Source organism: Crocodylus siamensis, chromosome 5 (assembly GCF_052110815.1).
Source record: "Crocodylus siamensis isolate JL-2025a chromosome 5, ASM5211081v1, whole genome shotgun sequence".
Classification (NCBI taxonomy): domain Eukaryota; kingdom Metazoa; phylum Chordata; order Crocodylia; family Crocodylidae; genus Crocodylus; species Crocodylus siamensis.
Genome location: NC_143399.1, coordinates 34,794,184 through 34,812,856, shown reverse-complemented (window position 1 = coordinate 34,812,856; position 18,673 = coordinate 34,794,184).

Here is an 18,673-nt window from a genome sequence, read left to right as displayed (position 1 = left end):
CTGGTGCAACCACCAGATTACCAAGCGTGTTCTGCAGGGGCCCCACGTTACCTGGTACCTTCTTTTTACTCCCTATGTGTTTAAAAAAGGACTTATTATTATCTTTGATCCGGGTAGCTAGTCCCAGTTATGTGTCTGCCTTAGCCTTCCTAACAGCCCCCCTACAGTCTTGAACAATGGAGGTATTATCCTCCTTGGTGATGGCCCCTCCCTTCCATCAGGTGTACGCTTTCTTTTTAGCTTTTCAGACTATTCTGAATGCCTTTGGTGAGCCATGGGAGCTTTTGAGGACTGGATATTGGATTTGGCATATTTATCTGTAAGATGTTCAAGCTAGTTTTAAACGGGCTTTAAACTAGGCTCGTCAGGGGAAGGGGAAGAGGAAGACGAGGGCAGAGGAAGCCTTGGACCACTAAACAAAGCAGCACCCACAAGTACAGCCCAGCCTAGACTGATGAGCAGAACATATACACAGGTAAGCAACAGGGGCCAGGGCAATGCTGAGATTAGGGAGCCAGTGCACACATCCACAGGAGGCCTCACATGCCTCTACACAAACGCTTGTAGTATGGGAAACAAGCAGGAGAAACTTACCCTCCTGCTCGCTGACACCAACACAGACATAGTGGGGTCACTGAAACGTGGTGGTACCCAATGCATGACTGGGTGGTGAATATCAGGGGCTATAGGCTGTACAGGAGGGATAGGACAGGGAGGAAAGGCGGGGGTGTGGTGCTCTACATTAAGGAGGAATACACATCCTCATCAAGTAGCACAGAGTCAGAGAAGTGGCACACTGAAGTGCTCTGGGTTAGAATACAAGGCAGTCGAGGGGAAAGAGACTTAATGGTGGAGGTCTGCTACAGACCACCCAACCAAGGGGAAGAGCTAGACCAGGAATTCTTAAGTCAGCTCACGGAGGTAGTTAAGTCAAAGGATGTGGTCACCATGGGTGACCTGAACTTTCCAGACATCTGCTGGGAAGAGCAGTCAGCCACGTGTGACCGCCTACGCAGGTTCCTAGCCATAATGCAGGACCTCCATCTAACCCAGGAGAAGCACAGCCCCACCAGGGGAGACACCTTGTTGGACCTGGTCCTGGCCATGGGTGATGACCTGGTGAGGGTGCTGCAGGTGCTTCACTACCCGGGCAACAGCGATCATCGCCTGCTGGAATTAACCAACCAGCTCAAGGTGGCAAAGGCCTGCAGCAAGGCAGCAGCCCTAGATTTCAGGAGGGCAGTCTTCAATGAGCTAAGGAGAATAGTCAGGGAAGCATTGAGGTCCCAGAGGGGAGGGGAACCAAGTGTCCAAGAAGAGTGGTTGCTCCTTAAGGAGACGATCCTCCAAGCTCAGAGGGAGGTAATCCCAAAACAGATCAAAGGGGGAGGAGGGTGAAAAAGCCCTCATAACTCACCAAAAGCATCCGGGAATGTCTTCTAGCTAAAAGGGAGGCGTACACCCAATGGAAGGGAGGGGCCATCACCAGGGAGGACTATACTGCGATTACTCAGGGATGCAGGCGGGCAGTCAGGAAGGTCAAGGCGGAGATGGAACTGGGAATAGCTACCCAGATCAAGGACAACAAGAAGTCCTTTTTTAAATACATAGGGGGCAAAAAGAAGGAACCGGGTAACGTGGGGCCCCTGCAAGACATGGTAGGAAATTTGGTTGTCACACCAGATGACAAAGCTAACCTATTTAACAACTTCTTTGCCTCCGTTTTCCTGAGCAGGAACCAGATTAGCCCCCCACACTGGAACGCCCTCAGGCCCCAGGGGAGGTGCACCTAGGCCAAGGGTCAGTGATGATCTAGTCAGGGAACTTCTGGAGGAACTGGATGTATTTAAGTCAGCTGGTCTGGACGATCTCTACCCCAGCGTGCTGAGGGAATTAGCTGAAGTTATTGCAGGACCCCTGCCATGGCTTTATAAGCACTTGTGGTGCTCTGGTGTGGTGCCAGAGGACTAGAAGAGGGCCAATGTGGTTCTCATTTTCAAAAAAGGGAGGAAGGAGGACCCAGGAAACTATAGGCCAGTTAGTCTTGCCTCTATCCTGGGTAAGCTCTTTGAGAGAATTATTCTGGCACATGTCCATGAGAGGCCAGCAGGGGAGATTATGCTTAGGGGCAACCAACATGGGTTCATTAGAGGCAGGTCCTGTCAGACCAACCTGGTGGCCTTCTACGACCAAGTCACCGAATCCTTAGATGCAGAGGTAGCAGTGGACATAGGCTTCCTGGACTTTTGGAAGGCCATCGACACTGTCTCTCACCCCGTTCTTGTTAAAAAACTGGGGGACTGGTGACGACACCTACACAGTCAAATGGGTCACTAACTGGCTGGAGGGCCGCACCGAGAGAGTGGTGGTGGATGGGTCATTTTTGACCTGGAGGGACGTGGGCAGTGGGGTTCCACAGGGCTCAGTCCTTGGGCCCGCACTGTTCAACATCTTCATCAGTGATTTGGACGAGGGGGTAAAAAGCACCCTGTTCAAATTTGCTGATGACACTAAGATGTGGGGGGATGTGGGCATGCTAGAAGGAAGGAATAGGCTACAATCAGACCTAGACAGGTTACAGGGGTGGGCAGAGGAGAATTGGATGGGATTCAACACCGACAAGTGCAAAGTGATGCACCTGTGGAGGAAGAACCAGCACTATACCTACTGGCTGGGGAACTCGCTTCTCATTAGTGTAGAGGCAGAAAAGGATCTTGGAGTCATCACTGATGCCAAGATGAACATGGGCTGGCAGTGTGGGGATGCAGTCGGGAAGGCCAACCACACCTTGTCATGCATCCGCTGATGCATCGCATCTCAAGCAGTTCCAAGGAGGTGATCCTCCCTCTCTATGCAGCACTGGTCAGGCCGCAGCTGGAGTACTGAGTCCAGTTCTGGGCACCGCACTTCAGGAGGGATGTGGACAGCATGGAGAGGGTCCAGAGGAGGGCCACTCGCATGATCAGGGAGCAGCAGGGCAGGCCCTATGAGGAGAGGCTACGGGACCTGAACCTGTTCAGCCTCCACAAGAGAAGGCTGAGGGGGATCAAGTGGCCTGTTACAAACTAGTCAGAGGGGACCAGCAGGCATTGGGGGAGTCCCTGTTCCCCCGAGCACTACCAGGAGTGACTAGAAATAACGGTCACAAGCTGGCAGAGGGTAGATTCAGACTAGATATCAGGAGGCGCTACTTCACTGTCTGGGCAGCTAGGATCTGGAACCAACTTCCAAGCGAAGTGGTGCTGGCTCCTACCCTGGGGGTCTTTAAGACAAGGCTAGACAATCACCTTGCTGGGGTCATTTGACCCCAGTACTCTTTCCTGCCATGGCAGGGGGTCAGACTTGATGATCTGCTCAGGTCCCTTCTGACCCTAGTAACTATGAAACTAGTTTACAAAAGATACACAATAAACATAAATATGTACTATGCCATGAGTGTGTACTGAAGCACATTTTACATATTTAATGCCTATAGTCTGGAATTTCCCATTTGCAAAAATAAAAAATCTGAACAGACTGCACTTATTTCACTGATATCTGAATGCATTTTTTCCTTAATAAACGCATACATTTTGAATGATGAATTTTCTATTAAACAAAACTCAAGTGTTTGGGGTTTTTTATGCCCTCTGTTTTGATTATCCTGCTGCTAATGTAGTGTTGGACCCACTATTTGAATTTTATCATGGTTTCTGCCATCCACTGCAGTGTAGAGACAAAAATGGGTGGAGTGAGCTTACATTCAACTAGTATTTTAATTTATTAAATAAATGACCTAATTGGTTGCTTCAAGATCTATTTTTCTTTTCTTTGGACACTATTGATAGTTAATCAGTTTCTTGGTGCTAATTAGATGTCAGCATTAGTAGCCTCCTAATACATAAGAGATAATGACACCAACATACAAGACACAGTGGCCAACACAGGACTCTGCTTCCTTAAATTATACCCTAAGGAATCACAGGCAAGACTGAATTCTTTGTAGTTTCCCAGGAGCAGTACTTTAGTCAGCTGAACTCAGAGGCATAGAAGTTCAGCACAGAAAGTTAAGAATGAACCACACGCTTCCCATTACTGTGAAGGGTTTTAGTGGGAATTACTACCCTTATTCCCCGGATCCACTTCGTAAATCTAATATACAGTGTTTATGCACATTAAACAACGATGTAAAAAAAAAAGACTGAATACTGATCTACTGCCTCAATTTTATATACTCCTCCCCCACCCCCAAACTTAAATTATACACTAAGGAATTGGACAGTCCGCAGTGGCTGCAGCAGGGAGCTGCAGCTGGACTTGGAGCTTATACATAGGAGGTGGGAGGGCTGGAGGAGGCAGGAGGGGACCATGGGGGGACCCCTGCCAGTCCCCATCCCCTGCCTGCTCCCCCAGCCCCCCCCCCCCATGGCTGTCCCTCCTGCCCTAGCTCCCGATGCTTGAAAAAAAAGCCCCACTCACTGGGTGCTGCTGGGCAGGGGATAGGGTGATCCCTGCTGTCCCCCATTGCCCCACACTGCATGGGGGGCTCTGCACAAGTCCCCTGACCTGCCCCATCTGCCCCAGCTCTAGCCCTTTAAGAAAGAAAAATGAGGAAAACCCCTGGGACTCACCACTCATGCAGCGGCCTCATGGCTTCGGGGGGTTCATGCAGAGCCCTCCATGTGGCATGGGGCAGTGGAGTTCACCCCTCTGCCAGGCAGGTATGGTGAGTCTCGGGGGGGGGGGGTTGTTGGTTTTTTTTTCCTTAAAGGGCCAGAGCAGGGGCAGATGGGGCAGCCATGGGGGAGAGGGGGCTGGGGGCAGGGGGAAGCAGGAGGCTTGTGCAGAGCCCCCCGATGCAGTGGGGGGCAGTGGGGATCGCCCCCCTCCCCAGAAGCACCCGGCAAGTCAGGGCTTTTTTTTTTCAGTGTCAGGAGCTGGGGTGGGCAGTGCAGCCATTACCAGGCTGAGAGAATGGGCAGGGGATGGCCTGCCTGTTTCGGATATTCAGCAGCAGCCGAATCTCTGAATCAGATTTGGCCAAATTGATTCGGGACAGTGATTCGAATCGCCGAATCTAATTGTCCCCCAAATCTGCCAAATCCAAATCTGAAGTGAATTGTAGCCACTTCTCACAGGCCTAATGTCCAATACCCCTGCCAGACCTGCAGGTGAAAGCATGATTGGATCTGATGCATAATCAACACAATCGTGCTTCCTGCTGTGCCACATGTGCATGGTAGGTGGCATGACTGTGGGACTGAACAAAAAATCCCATCGTACTTTATTGCCAGCACAGGGAGAGCCTGAGATCACAATCCTGGGTTTCCATTGCACTAGCAAGTAGCAAGCTCCTGCTGCTGAGAACTCCCTCAAGTTTAATTGAAGGGGCTTCCAGCCACAGTGGCATACCATATGGCTGAAAGCTCTGTCACCTGATCTGGACTCCTGGTCACAAGATTGTGTGCATTCAACCCTGCAATTGGGAGCCCAGATCAGCTGGCAAACCTCCTAGCCACGTGGGTGCACCTGACCCCATGTTCAATAAATGGCATGATAGAAACCAGCAAGAAATTTTATTATACATTTTTGTGGAATAACTTTGTGGCTTATTCCTTGTTTTATGATCCCATTAATTGCTTTAATGTGTGTCTGGGTTACAACTTAAGATGTGATTAATTGGTTAATCATGTTTTAAGTGTAACATGTGGCAGGGGCCTTGTAGGCTAGCAGTACTATGCTAGCCAGAGGGCCAAATAGGAAAAAAGAAGCAAAGAGAAGTTCAGTTCTCTAGTCAAAGGGAAGAAAGATGGGTCTCATTAGCATCGGCCACATATGTAAATGTCCCTGGAGAAGGCTGGGGATGAGAATAGTGGCCCTTAGCTGTAGTTTGAATGCGTTGTACATTAGTATTCTGAATAGTAGTCATGATGACTGGGGAAGGGACCTTTGGGTGGGGGACTGTTATTGCAAAATAGTTAAAAAAGCAAGAATCTTGCCAGAAAAGAAAGGAATTGTTCAGTTTTCCAGCCAACCAAGAGCAAGTGGTTTAGCAACTACATCTCATTTTCAGAAGAATTCAATATACAAACTGTAAGCTTCCGTCAGTGAGAGTGGTCTCAGCCAAAGGGAAAACAAAACAAAAATTATTCCCCCTTTAAGAATGCCTCAGGGAGGATGCAATTTTGAGAAAGCCCACAAGACCTTACTTACTTCAGGGCTCGGTTCAATACAACAGTAGTTATTAGAGCCTAAGCTAGCTTGCTACCGAAAACCTGAGAGAGTGTACTGCCTTGTAGCAGCCCATCTATGTTATCCTTCTGTGTAGGATAGAGATCCTCTGTGGGTACAGCCAGACTGAAGACTCAAGATTTTGCCTTAAAGATACTATGTGTGCTTAGAAGCAGACTTCTATGGGGAAAGAGGTGACAGAAATAACTTAAATTTGCCAACCAAGCAAGAGTAACCATTTCCCCCTCTATAGTTATACCTTCTAGAGTAGATCAGCAAAAATACTTTTTTTCCTGGTATAACTACATTTATACTTTTATACTAGGCTTTAGGTAGATGGAAATACAGGTTAGAGGTCTGCTTTTTATAATATTTCTATTCCACAAAAACTTCAGACACAATGTTTTTAAAGTGAAGTTATACCTAATTATGATGATGGAAAAATATCTAGGGTAGACCTCACCTTGGATCCAAACAAGTTTTCTACATTTCAAGGAAAGCTAGATCTCCACAGTCATTGTGGCAGAATGATGGAATATTTTGTTTAATTCACTTAAAGGTTTCTTAGTATATGCCTGTACTACAAATTTTAAAGAAGCAGTTCCCAATCTGTGGTACGTATACCACCAGTGGTATGCAGACAACCTGTCAGTGGTACACGGCAGCAGAAGGTGGGGGTGTTCAGGACACTTGTGCCCAGAGCAGGCACCTGATGGGGTGCAGCTAGGCCATCTGTATCACTAGTGCTCCCCACACACGTGCAGCTCTCACACTTTCCGGGCATGGGAGGGGAGCCTAAGACCAAGCTGTAGCAGTAGCAGCCAAAAACCGAGTCCCAAGGCCAGGTAAGACTGACTCTCCCCCATGGTCTCTGGCAGGATTTTGCTAGGACACTATAATTGCTAGTTATACCTCTGGTCCAAATACCATGGGCTGACTGCTCAGAGGTACATAGGCTTGTTTGGAAAGCACCGTTGGGTATCTGTACACAGTGAGCTACCTCATGTACCAGAAGCAGTTTAGCTGTGGCAGCATAAAGCTTAATTCAGGCTTCTCAGCCTGGTAATTAAAACATCACTGAGATCCATGCTGCTACAGCTGGATTACTTCCAGTAGAAAGCTTGCTGGTCCATAGCTAGCTTGAGTATGTCTATACTACCTAGCAATTAGCAGTGTAGACATTCTACAATGAAATAGGCAAGACCTTTAGAATTAGTTCCCTAGATAACCATGATGCTCCTGCTCATCTGAAAAGCGTGGAAGCAGACAAAGGTGTTACATATCTAAAAAATTTCTTAATAAAGTGTTCCACTGTAACTTCTGATCAACTAGAATTTTGCTAATTTATTTAACAGATTTTATTCAGGCTGCTTAGGAAGCATAGAGACTGAGTAGTAGGAGCAAGGGAAAGCAAGGGCATTTCAGGCTCTTCATGACTGTTTAGTGTGAAAGTGCTGCAACCAGCTTCATTCCCTCCTAAACACATTTTTTGTATTCGGCATTTAAAGTGCTGTTATGACCAAGAAGTGCTTACAGTTTATCCATTAGGGGCCACACAGATTATCATTAAAGGTATCATATGGGACTAAAGTATTCTACTTTTGCCTGACACTTATCATATTTACTCAAATAGAACATGACCCGATTTATAAGATGACCCCCCACTCCTAATTGAATATATATAGGAAAAATTTGAAACTTTGTTATACTTTTCCAGGTATAGAATCTAATAATTGGAAGTTTGCCTTGAATTTGGCCCCCTCCGCCTTCCTCCCACTGCTACAGCAGGGAAAATAAATCTGGGGAGTCAGGTGGCCCCTTATACCTCTTTCCTCCCTAGCTTTACTGTCAAACTCTGCTATCCCTGAGAACGTGAAAGTGAGGAGCATATTTGACAACAATGACCTTGAAATTAACCATAGCTGTAGTAAACTTCATATAGTATCCATAGAATTAGTTAAGGGGTTTTCAAACTTTTTTAACAAATGTACCCCCTTCTGTCTTAAAGTTTCAGTTCATGTATTCTGTATTTTTCTTGTTTTTAATATTACCAATTATGTGATATAAGGCAGGCTACGCTAATTAACATTAAATGAATCATTTCCTTCTATGACCAGGTGACCTATCACCTGGACAAGGGAGAAGAGGTTGATGTCATATATCTTGACTTCAAAAAAGCTTTTGATCTGGTATCCCATGATCACCTCTTGGCCAAACTGCCCAGTTGTGGCCTTGGCTCCACCACGATCCGCTGGCTGGGAAATTGGCTTCATGGTCAGACCCAGAGGGTTGTGATTGATGGCAGTCACTCATCATGGTGCCCTGTGACCAGTGGGGTCCCTCAAGGCTCTGTCCTGGGACCCATACTGTTCAACATCTTCATTAATGATGTGGACATTGGAGTCAGGAGTGGACTGGCCAAGTTCACAGATGACACCAAACTTTGGGGCAAAACATCCACGCCAGAAGATAGGCGGGTGATCCAGGCTGACCTGGACAAGCTCAGCAAATGGGCAGACGAGAACCTCATGGTGTTTAACACTGAAAAATGCAAGGTTCTCCACCTTGGGAGGAAAAACCTGCAGCATCCTTATAGGCTCGGCAGTGCTACGTTGGACAGCACTACAGAAGAAAAAGACTTGGGGGTCATCATTGACCACAAGACGAACATGAGCCTGCAATGCGATGCTGCGGCTAGTAAAGCGACCAAAATGCTGGCGTGCATCCATAGATGCTTCTCGAGCAAATCCCGGGACGTCATTCTCCCCTTGTACTCGGCCTTGGTGAGGCCGCAGCTGGAGTACTGCGTCCAGTTTTCGGCTCCACAATTCAAAAAGGATGTGGAGAAGCTTGAGAGAGTCCAGAGGAGAGCCACGCGCATGATCAGAGGTCAGGAAAACAGATCTTACGATGACAGGCTGAGAGCCATGGGACTCTTTAGCCTGGAAAAGCGCAGGCTCAGGGGTGATCTGATGGCCACCTATAAGTTTATCAGGGGTGACCACCAGGATCTGGGGGAACGTCTGTTCACCAGAGCGCCCCAAGGGATGACGAGGTCGAATGGTCACAAACTCCTGCAAGACCATTTCAGGCTGGACGTAAGGAAGAATTTCTTTACTGTCCGAGCCCCCAAGGTCTGGAACAATCTGCCAGCGGAGGTGGTTCAAGCACCTACATTGAACACCTTCAAGAGTAAATTGGCTGCTTATCTTGCTGGGATCCTATGACCCCAGCTGACTTCCTGCCCTTTGGGCAGGGGGCTGGACTTGATGATCTCCCGAGGTCCCTTCCAGCCCTAATGTCTATGAAATATGAAATATGAATTATTAATATATGCATTAAATATATATATATCATCGTTATGCCACAACACTTTGGGCCCGGTATGCTGCTGCATTAGTACATAATAGGAAACAATATTGCGACTGTTAATGAAGTATTCGCATAAATTCATTCCTGTATAACAATGTCATTATTATTGTCCTTTAAAATATTTGTAACTTCAATCCTTTAACATAAAAATAATAAATATCTTAAAACTAAAAGATAAAAAAAATAAAGTGAACAAAAAATATCCAAAAATAAGCTAAAAGTAATTTCAATCTTACCATTTCAGTAGGACACCCCATTTCAGTGAGGCTGCTGGTGGCAGCTGGGGACCGCAGGTCTTTCCAAGCCAACAAGGGCTGTGCTGAGGGGCTGAGGCCTGCAAGGGGCACAGCCTGGGTGTGGCTGGTGGGAAGGCAGCGGGCACTGCCAGGCTGTGAGGCAATTGAGGCAGGGAAGTGGCCATGCCTTGGTGGGAACCTCACAGGGAGCTGCTCAAGGGCTTCAAGTGCAGGCAGCTGTGCCCAGTGAGCGATTCCTCAGCCCACAGCTGTGCAGGTCATGGACCTTGCGCACCTCAGAGCTGCATCTCCCTCATGTATCCATGATTTCTGGTACAGCTGCGCTCTGTGCATCAGCTGTAGCGATGGCACAGGCTGGGCTGGGCTGGGCTGGGCCAGGGCCATCTGAGTTGCAACCACACACCATGGGCTGAGGCAGGACATGGCTTTCTTCAATGTCTAAGTGCCCTGTGGATGATGCGGCGTGGCATGGACATGGACACAGACGCGCGCACACACACACACACACACACACAGTACAGGATATACAGCCTTCCTTCCGTCCCATCTTGCTTGTGTGAACCCCTCATTAACCCAGTCCCTGCCATGAATTCCCTATGGCACAAGGGTCTGCACCCCTGTGTGGGGGGGAGATAGATCAGGATTGGTCCTGGGGCTCAGACATCCACTTCTCCCTAAGGGAGCATTTAGCAGCAGATGGATGACAGTGTAGGCAGCCTGTTCTTGGCCTCAGCTCTTGGCATGTGCTTAATGGCAGAAGAAAAAACAGAAATATTTTATTTTTAACCCCCCACACTCCCAATTTATTTTATTTTATTTTTTTAAATGATGACATAGTGCCTATACACTAATTCTAGGAGCATGGGAAACAAGCTGGATGAACTAGCATTCCTGCTTGCAGAAAACACTTATGACTTAGTGGGTTTAACAGAAACCTGGTGGGACTCTACCCACTGCCTATACACATTGAGGGCTATAAGCTGTACATAAAGGATAGAGTAGGGAGGAGAGGAGGAGGGGTTGCGCTCTATGTCAAGGAGCGTTATACATTGACTCTTATCAAAATGGAATTGGAGGAAGAGAAAGTAGAAGAATTGTGGGTTAGGATACATGGAGGTCAAGAGGAAAGGGATTTGGTGGTAGGGGTCTGCTACAGACCCCCACACCAAGGGGAAGAACTAGATTTGGAACTCCTGAGGCAGCTCTCGGAGAACATAAAGACTAGGGAAGCGGTAGTCATGGGGGACCTAAACTACCCTGACATCTGCTGGGAGACTCAGACAGCAAATTCCCACCATTCACACAGGTTTCTGTCCTGTGTACAGGACCTCCACCTGACGCAGGAGATACATGGTCCCACTAGGGGGAATGCCTTACTGGACCTGGTACTGGCAATGGGGGAAGACATGGTAGGGGACCTACAGATCAGTGGTCATCTGGGGGACAGTGACCACCAAATAATAGAATTCACCATAAGGCGTAGAGTGGGAAAGGTAACTAGTAGGGTGGAAGTGCTAGACTTTAGAAAGGCTGACTTCAGCGAGCTCAGGCATTTAGTCAATGATGCACTGCAGAGTAGGAGATTTGGCAAGATGGGAGCCCAGGAAGAGTGGCTGTGCCTTAAGGAAGCGATCCTTCGGGCACAGAGGGAGACAATCCTGATGCAGAGGAAAAGGGGGAAAGGGGCCAAGAGACTTCCTTGGCTACCAGAGAAATCCAGAGCAGCCTAAGGGCAAAAAGGGAGTGGAAACAGGGAGGAATTACTAAAGAGGAGTATGCCTTCTCAGCTCACAGTTGTAGGGAGGCAGTTAGAAAGGCCAAGCTACCATGGAGCTGAGGATGGCATCCCAAGTTAAGGATAAAAAAAAAATGTTTTTCAGATATATAGGGAGTAAATGGAAGGCCCAGGGCAGTATAGGGCCACTACTGAATGGGCAAAAGCAATTGGCGACACACAGGGGGGACAAGGCTGAATTCCTCAATGAGTTCTTTGCCTCAGTCTTCCTAAACAAGGGGCAAAACAAGTCTCACAATGGAATCTTAGAGAGACAACAGCAGGGTGCCAGACTACCAAGTGTTGACCCTGAGATGGTGCAGAGTCACTTGGAAGGACTGGATGCGTTTAAGTTGGCAGGCCCGGATGAGCTTCATCTGAGGGTACTGAAGGCACTGGCTGATGTCATTGCACAGCCACTGGCAAGCATATTTGAGTACTTGTGGTGCACGGGCCAGGTCCTGGAGGACTGGAAAAGGGCCAATTTGGTCCCTGTTTTCAAGAAGGGGAGGAAGAAGGATCCAGGCAACTACAGGCCAGTCAGTCTCACCTCCATCCTTGGTAAAGTCTTTGAAAAGATTATTAAGGCTCATATATGTGAGAGCCCAGCAGGAAAAATTATGCTGAGGGGAAACCAGCATGGGTTCATAGCAGGTAGATCATGCTTGACTAATCTAGTCTCTTTTTATGACCAGGTTACAAAACACCTGGATGCAGGAATAGGGGTAGATATCATTTACTTAGACTTCAGGAAGGCCTTTGATACAGTATCCCATCCCATACTGGTAAACAAATTAAGAGGCTGTGACTTGAATGATTACACAGTCTGGTGGGTGGCAAATTGGCTACAGGGTCATACCCAGAGAGTGGTGGTGGATCGACCTGGAAGGATGTGGGCAGTGGGGTCCCACAGGGCTCGGTCCTTGGACCGATACTCTTCAATGTCTTCATCAGTGACTTGGATGAGGGAGTGAAGTGTACTCTGTCCAAGTCTGCAGACGATACAAAACTGTGAGGAGAAGTGGACACACCAGAGGGCAGGGAACAACTGCAGACAGACCTGGACAGGTTGGACAAATGGGCAGAAAAAAATAGAATGCGATTTAACAAGGAGAAATGTAAAGTGCTGCACCTAGGGAGGAAAAATGTCCAGCACACGTACTGCATAGGAAATGATCTGCTCAGTAGCATGGAACCAGAAAGGGATCTCAGAGTCCTAGTGGACTCCAGGATGAACATGAGTCGTCAGTGTGACGAAGTCATCAACAAAGCTAACGGCATGTTATTGTGCATTAGCAGACGCATGACAAACAGAACCAAGGAGGTGATACTTCCCCTCTATCGGGCACTGGTCAGACCGCAGTTGGAATACTGCATCCAGTTTTGGGTGCCACACTTTAAGAGGGATGTGGATAACCTGGAGAGGGTCCAGAGATGGGCCACTCATATGGTTAAGGGCTTGCAAACCAAGCCCTATGAGGAGAGACTAGGGCACCTGGACTGCTTCAGCCTCCACAAGAGAAGCTGAGAGGCGACCTTGCGGCTGCCTATAAATTCATCATGGGCGTGCAGGAGGGAATTGGTGAGGTTCGATTCACCAAGACGCCCCTGGGAGTTACAAGAAATAATGGCCATAAGCTAGCAGACAGCAGATTTAGACTGGACATTAGAAAGAACTTCTTCACAGTTAGAGTGGCCAAAATCTGGAACAGGCTCCCAAGGGAGGTGGTGCTCTCCCCTGCTCTGGGGGTCTTCAAGAGGAGGTTGGATGGGCATCTGGCTGGGGTCATCTGAACCCAGCACTCTTTCCTGCCTATGCAGGGGGTCAGACTTGATGGTTTATTGAGGTCCCTTCTGATCCTAACATCTATGAATCTATGAAGCCCGCTTGGCCCTGCACCACTGCAAGCACCTGTCACGCAGGGTGTGTATGCATGCCCTACACAGCAAACAGCCTTCGTGGGAGGGGAGAAGCCCTGAGCCATGCAGAGCCAAGCAGGGCAGTCATGGGCATGAATAAAGATACTTTGTCTTCTTGTTGTTGGGTCCTGAAACAAGTTAGCCTCCAAAATACAGGATTCCCACTTTAGCCTCAAAATATGGGACCCCTCTTAGCACCCAAATCTGGGCCCCCAGGCACAGTGCTGACTGCCTGGCTGGAGCAGGGGTGGGCACTGGAGAGGTGCAGGAGCCAGCCCTTTACCTGTGAGCCACAACCATGCCCTCAGCTGGAGGAGGCCACATTCATTCAGCCCCATGATGCCCCCCTTGCCTGCCTGCACCCCCATAAGCTTGGGAGAGCTGGGGAGAGCGAGGTCCGGCCTCACAGCTCTGCGCTTGCCCTGCTGGGCAAAGGACCTAACGAGTGGCAGACTTGGAGCAGCCCCGTGCAGGCAGGGTGCTGAGCAGGGAGCCCAGATGATGAGTTTGCTCATGTGCCTTGCACAAAACCCTGCGCCCACCTGCATCTGCATGCAGGCACTTTTTCCAGCCCCTGCATTCACTGGGCAAAGGCGGACCCGCTGGCTGGGATGGGAGCTGCATGCTAATGGTGGGGCTCTACCTGCAACACCACCACGTAAGTTCTGGAGGCTGGCAGGAGCCCTGCAGGCACCACACCCTGCAGCTGCCAGTGGGAGCCCATGCAAGCGGGACCATTGGGCAGTGGAGGCTCTTGGGTTCCTCCTGCCTGCCCAGCTAACGGTTCCAGGCAGGGCACTCTGTCATGTGCCGCTAGCAGCCCTGAGCCTCACCCCTGCTGGGGCCCAAGCTGCTGCTTCCCCATGGTCTACAGGTTCCCCTGGCCCCTTCTCACCCCTCTAGGTGCCTTTAGCCCTCAATGAAGTGCCAGGGGGAAATGCCTGTTGGGAGATGCAGTTGCTGCTCAGGGCATGCGGACAGCCGCAGGCTGGGGGGCAGGTGAAGCCACCAACAGAGCAGCCAGGTGGCAGGGCTTCCCATGGGCTGTGCTCAGCTCATTCCGCATACTGCCTACAACCTTTTTAAGTACCCCTAGGGGCACACATACCCCCACTTGACATCCATTGACTTAGCTCATCCAGAACTGATACATTACCTTTTTTGAAACTTCTGAAAGTTTTACCACAGGTGCTGGAGCACTTTTAGGCAGCATTTTGAAACCTACTTATACACAGTGCAAACTATTTATGATATTAGTCCAAAGCCAAAAAGCTCATTATTTATCATATTGTTCACTGGATTGGGCCCCAGCAATGTAAAGGGTGTTTCAAAACATGGTGACCCCACAACTCAGCACTGCTCAGCATGTGTGTGTGTAATACCACCCCACAAAGGGGGTGGGTATCACACACACGCTCCTGATACCCCCCCCACAAAGGATCCATGTGCTAATTAGGCTCCCACTCATGACTGGAACTGGGTCTGTTTGTCATGAGTTCTGGGATGCTCCAAAAATGTATATGCAGATGAGGCACAGGGCAACCTGGTCCAACTTCACCTCATGGAGGGTAGGACCACACTCATCATGTGACAGGCTGAGAGGAGGCAACAGAGGGATTCTGGGGGAACTGTTTGGAGTTATGTTTGGTGATATTTGCCTGATAGTTAAGGCTGGTAAAGAAACAGGAATAATTAGAAATGGGAAAAAAAGGCACAGCTTAGCTGTAGAAGTGAAGAGGAAGTAAAAATGTATTAAATCTAGTGCCTCTCAGTGACTTGAAAAAGAGTTGGCACTGAGTGGGGGCTATGCTTAATGGTCACTACCATATATCTTGTTCAGATTGGCTGCACAAATCTATCGTTGTGTGTGCTCCTCCCTAGCTGATCTGGAAAAGCAACACTTGGCACAGGTTGTTCAAAGACCCCCTGGGAGGGGAAGTGGACAGAGAGGACAAAGAGAACAAAAATGCAACTAGACCTGGAGACAGCACTACAACAGGATCAGCAGCAGCAGAAGTGACAGCAACAGCGACAGTAACAAGGACAGTGAATGAACTGAGAATATAAACCCCAGAATGGCGTTTGGACTAAAGGACTGTGATTGGGGTAGGTTAGGGTGCAGGGGAGTGGGTGTGTTTATTGTAACAGGAAGTGTGGGTTTCTTAATGAGGTTTTAAGATGTGTGATGGAAAGTTTATGACAGAGGATGTATATATCTAACTCTCACTATATATATATATATATATATATATATAAAAATTGAAAAAAAATGTACTCCTCCCTAGTTTGCTCCTGCAGCCATATGGCTGAGGGCAGGCAAAACCTGGGGGCATCTGAACCCCAAGCTTGGGTCTGCATATAGGATGCCTGCCAAAAGACTTTAGAAATATCTGAAGCCCATGGTGGAGGTGGAGGATGTTTGCTGGTTGTAACGCCACTTATGGTTCTGGACCAACTCATGGATTTGGACTTGATTTGACTGATTTGGCTTTGAACATGAAAAATGTCTTTAAAAAAAAAGGTCAGTTCCCTTCAGCATGCTTGCCCAATATGGGCCATGTCCTTTGTGTCCTGCTCAGTGTTGGTTACATTTAATCAGCTTTATAGTTGGTTTCCATTACTGAGCACATGATGTTTTGGCAGTAGTTTAATGATAGGAAATGCATTTAATGAGGTTTCTTTGTATGCAAATGTGAGATGAGGAGCTCCCCCCACCTGCACCCCCCATGCTGACTGAAGAAAAAAGCTCATGCTATTTCTGTAAGAGGGAGTTGCCTCTGTGTATTTTTTTTAAAAAGGAAGCTATATGTACATCTCATAAATAAATTATATTAATAAAAAACTACTGATTTTTCCCCAAATAGAAAACTGACAAACAGGGTCCCCAAAGCTACTTCCTCTCAGGAGCAGAGCAACTAGAAAACCTGTGGACAAAAATGGCCTTAACCCATTTATTTCTGTAAAGTATCTTTAGATCACAAGGGAAGCATATTTTATGCTTGCTAACAGGAGATCTATACCTAAGCAAGCATCAGTATATATCTGCTTTGTGCGGCAGGGCAAATCTTGTGCTCCCTCTGCTGACACAATAGTTCTGGAGTCTGAGACAATTTAAGAGAATGGTGAGGTTCAAGGCAGAATAGTTCAAACCAAAGTTGGTTGGTGCTGTAGTAAGTATGACCAAGTATAGATATGGTTCTCACATTATTTGTATTAAAAAAAATTTTCATTATAAAAGCTACATTTGCTGTCAAACGCACATGCAGTTTACTATGTACTGTTTGAAGGCCTAAGTCGGTAACAAAATTTTACTGATTTCAGTGGCACACATTTCAGACCCCAAGATCTGAAAAGTCCTGATAATATCAAGCTCTTGCTGATGACTTTCAAACCAAGTGTGATATGAAAGGCATCAATTCAGAATGCTGGGCTATTTTGATCACCAAAAATTATGGCGGGGAGGAGGGATGTGAAATGACATAAAATTGGATAGAGTTTAAGCAGTGTAAAATAGGGAACATGTCCATTAATCCCCAGATCTGTCAGTCCTTCCTCCTCCCTTCCCATGGCTTTCACATTCCCTACCAGTCCATCTATCTATTGCCTCAAAGCTTTTCTCTCCCTCCTGCAAAAGCACCCATTTTCACTTCTTCCTTTTCCTCAAGTTTCTCCAATACATTGGTAAATCTTTTTCCCCCAAGTTCATCTTTCCAAAAAACAGGACAAAACCACTTTGCAACCTCCTCCACCTACTGACTGTTTTGATCTCTGTCTCAGGTTGCACTTCAAGATAACATAGTTCCAGTAAGAGTAGTTACACTGTAAAAATTAATCAAGCCTTTGGGTCTATATTGAAGCTGCATACAAGTCTTTAAAAAAAAAAGTTTTTAGACAAGCCATATTAAAACTTGCCTGGGGTGGTGTTTAAGTGTGTCTATACATGTGCTCTGGGGTGGAGAGTTGAGGGGGGCACTTTAATTAGAGTGACCCTGAAAGCCACTCTAATTAAAGTGCCCACAGTGTCACATGTATTCAGCATCCCGTGCTTCAACATGGCAGTGGGGGCACTTTAACTAAACCTCATTTGACAAGCTTTAGTTAAAGCACCCCACCACCATATTGAAACACAGGGATGCTGAATACACATGACATTGAGGCCGCTGGAGAATGCTAATTAACATGCTCCAGCAGACTCAGTTAATCAAGTCTGCTCTGACGGGTGCTAACTAGCACACATTGGAGCAGGGCTCCATCATGTATAGATGCTCTGAGAGTTCAATTTAGACAGGAATCAGGTGGTACTGAAGCTATTTTTGCAGCTTTGAGTTGCAATTTAAGCCAGAGCATTTAAAACCAAGATAAATCATGTATCTGCCTTCCATTCAGAGTTTATTGTGGGAAGAGGGTGGGCTCTGATTTGTCTAAATTTAGTTAAAAGCAAGGCAGACAAATTTAGGGCATGTTCTGTTGCATGACACAACAAAAGTGACTGAGTCAGTCTCTTACTTTTCAGAGAAAAGATCCCTAGACTGTAGATTTGTGAAAAAATACTCAGATGAACTTCACAGCAGTGAAAGAAAGTCTTGACCATTAAACCTGAATTGAAGTGGCCCAACATACCACTTATATAGCCAAAATTAAATGTGTAGGTGCAAATTACCTAAGAGGAGAACTGGATTTGGCTTCAGGCATGTCTAAATTGTATGGCAATGCATTGTGGGCATGCTGTTTTTGAGCATACCCTGCACATCTGCTCCCAGACACATACTCCAAACCCAGAAGAATGCTGGTACAACCGCTCCAAGGTCATCCACAGCATCTGCTCTTAGGCTCCCTGGATACTGAGATTGTGGAAGTGGCCACAGAGGATGACTTGAGAAAAGCCTCACTAGCACACTTTCATGTTTGGAGCATGTGTGGGGGAGTGGATAGACAGGGTGTGCTTGGGACTGGCCTGACCAGGGCACACTATGACCATCGTGTAGACAAACCTTTACTTGTGTATTTAGCAAGTTGTTGAGCTTTCAAATCTGCACTGATGGCTTTTCTGTAGCTTAGCCTGGTTCCCAGTGGGTGTAGAGAGTCCATCGCCCTCGTACTGATCCTCAGGTATGGGGTCTTTAGTCCTCAGTGAAATCTA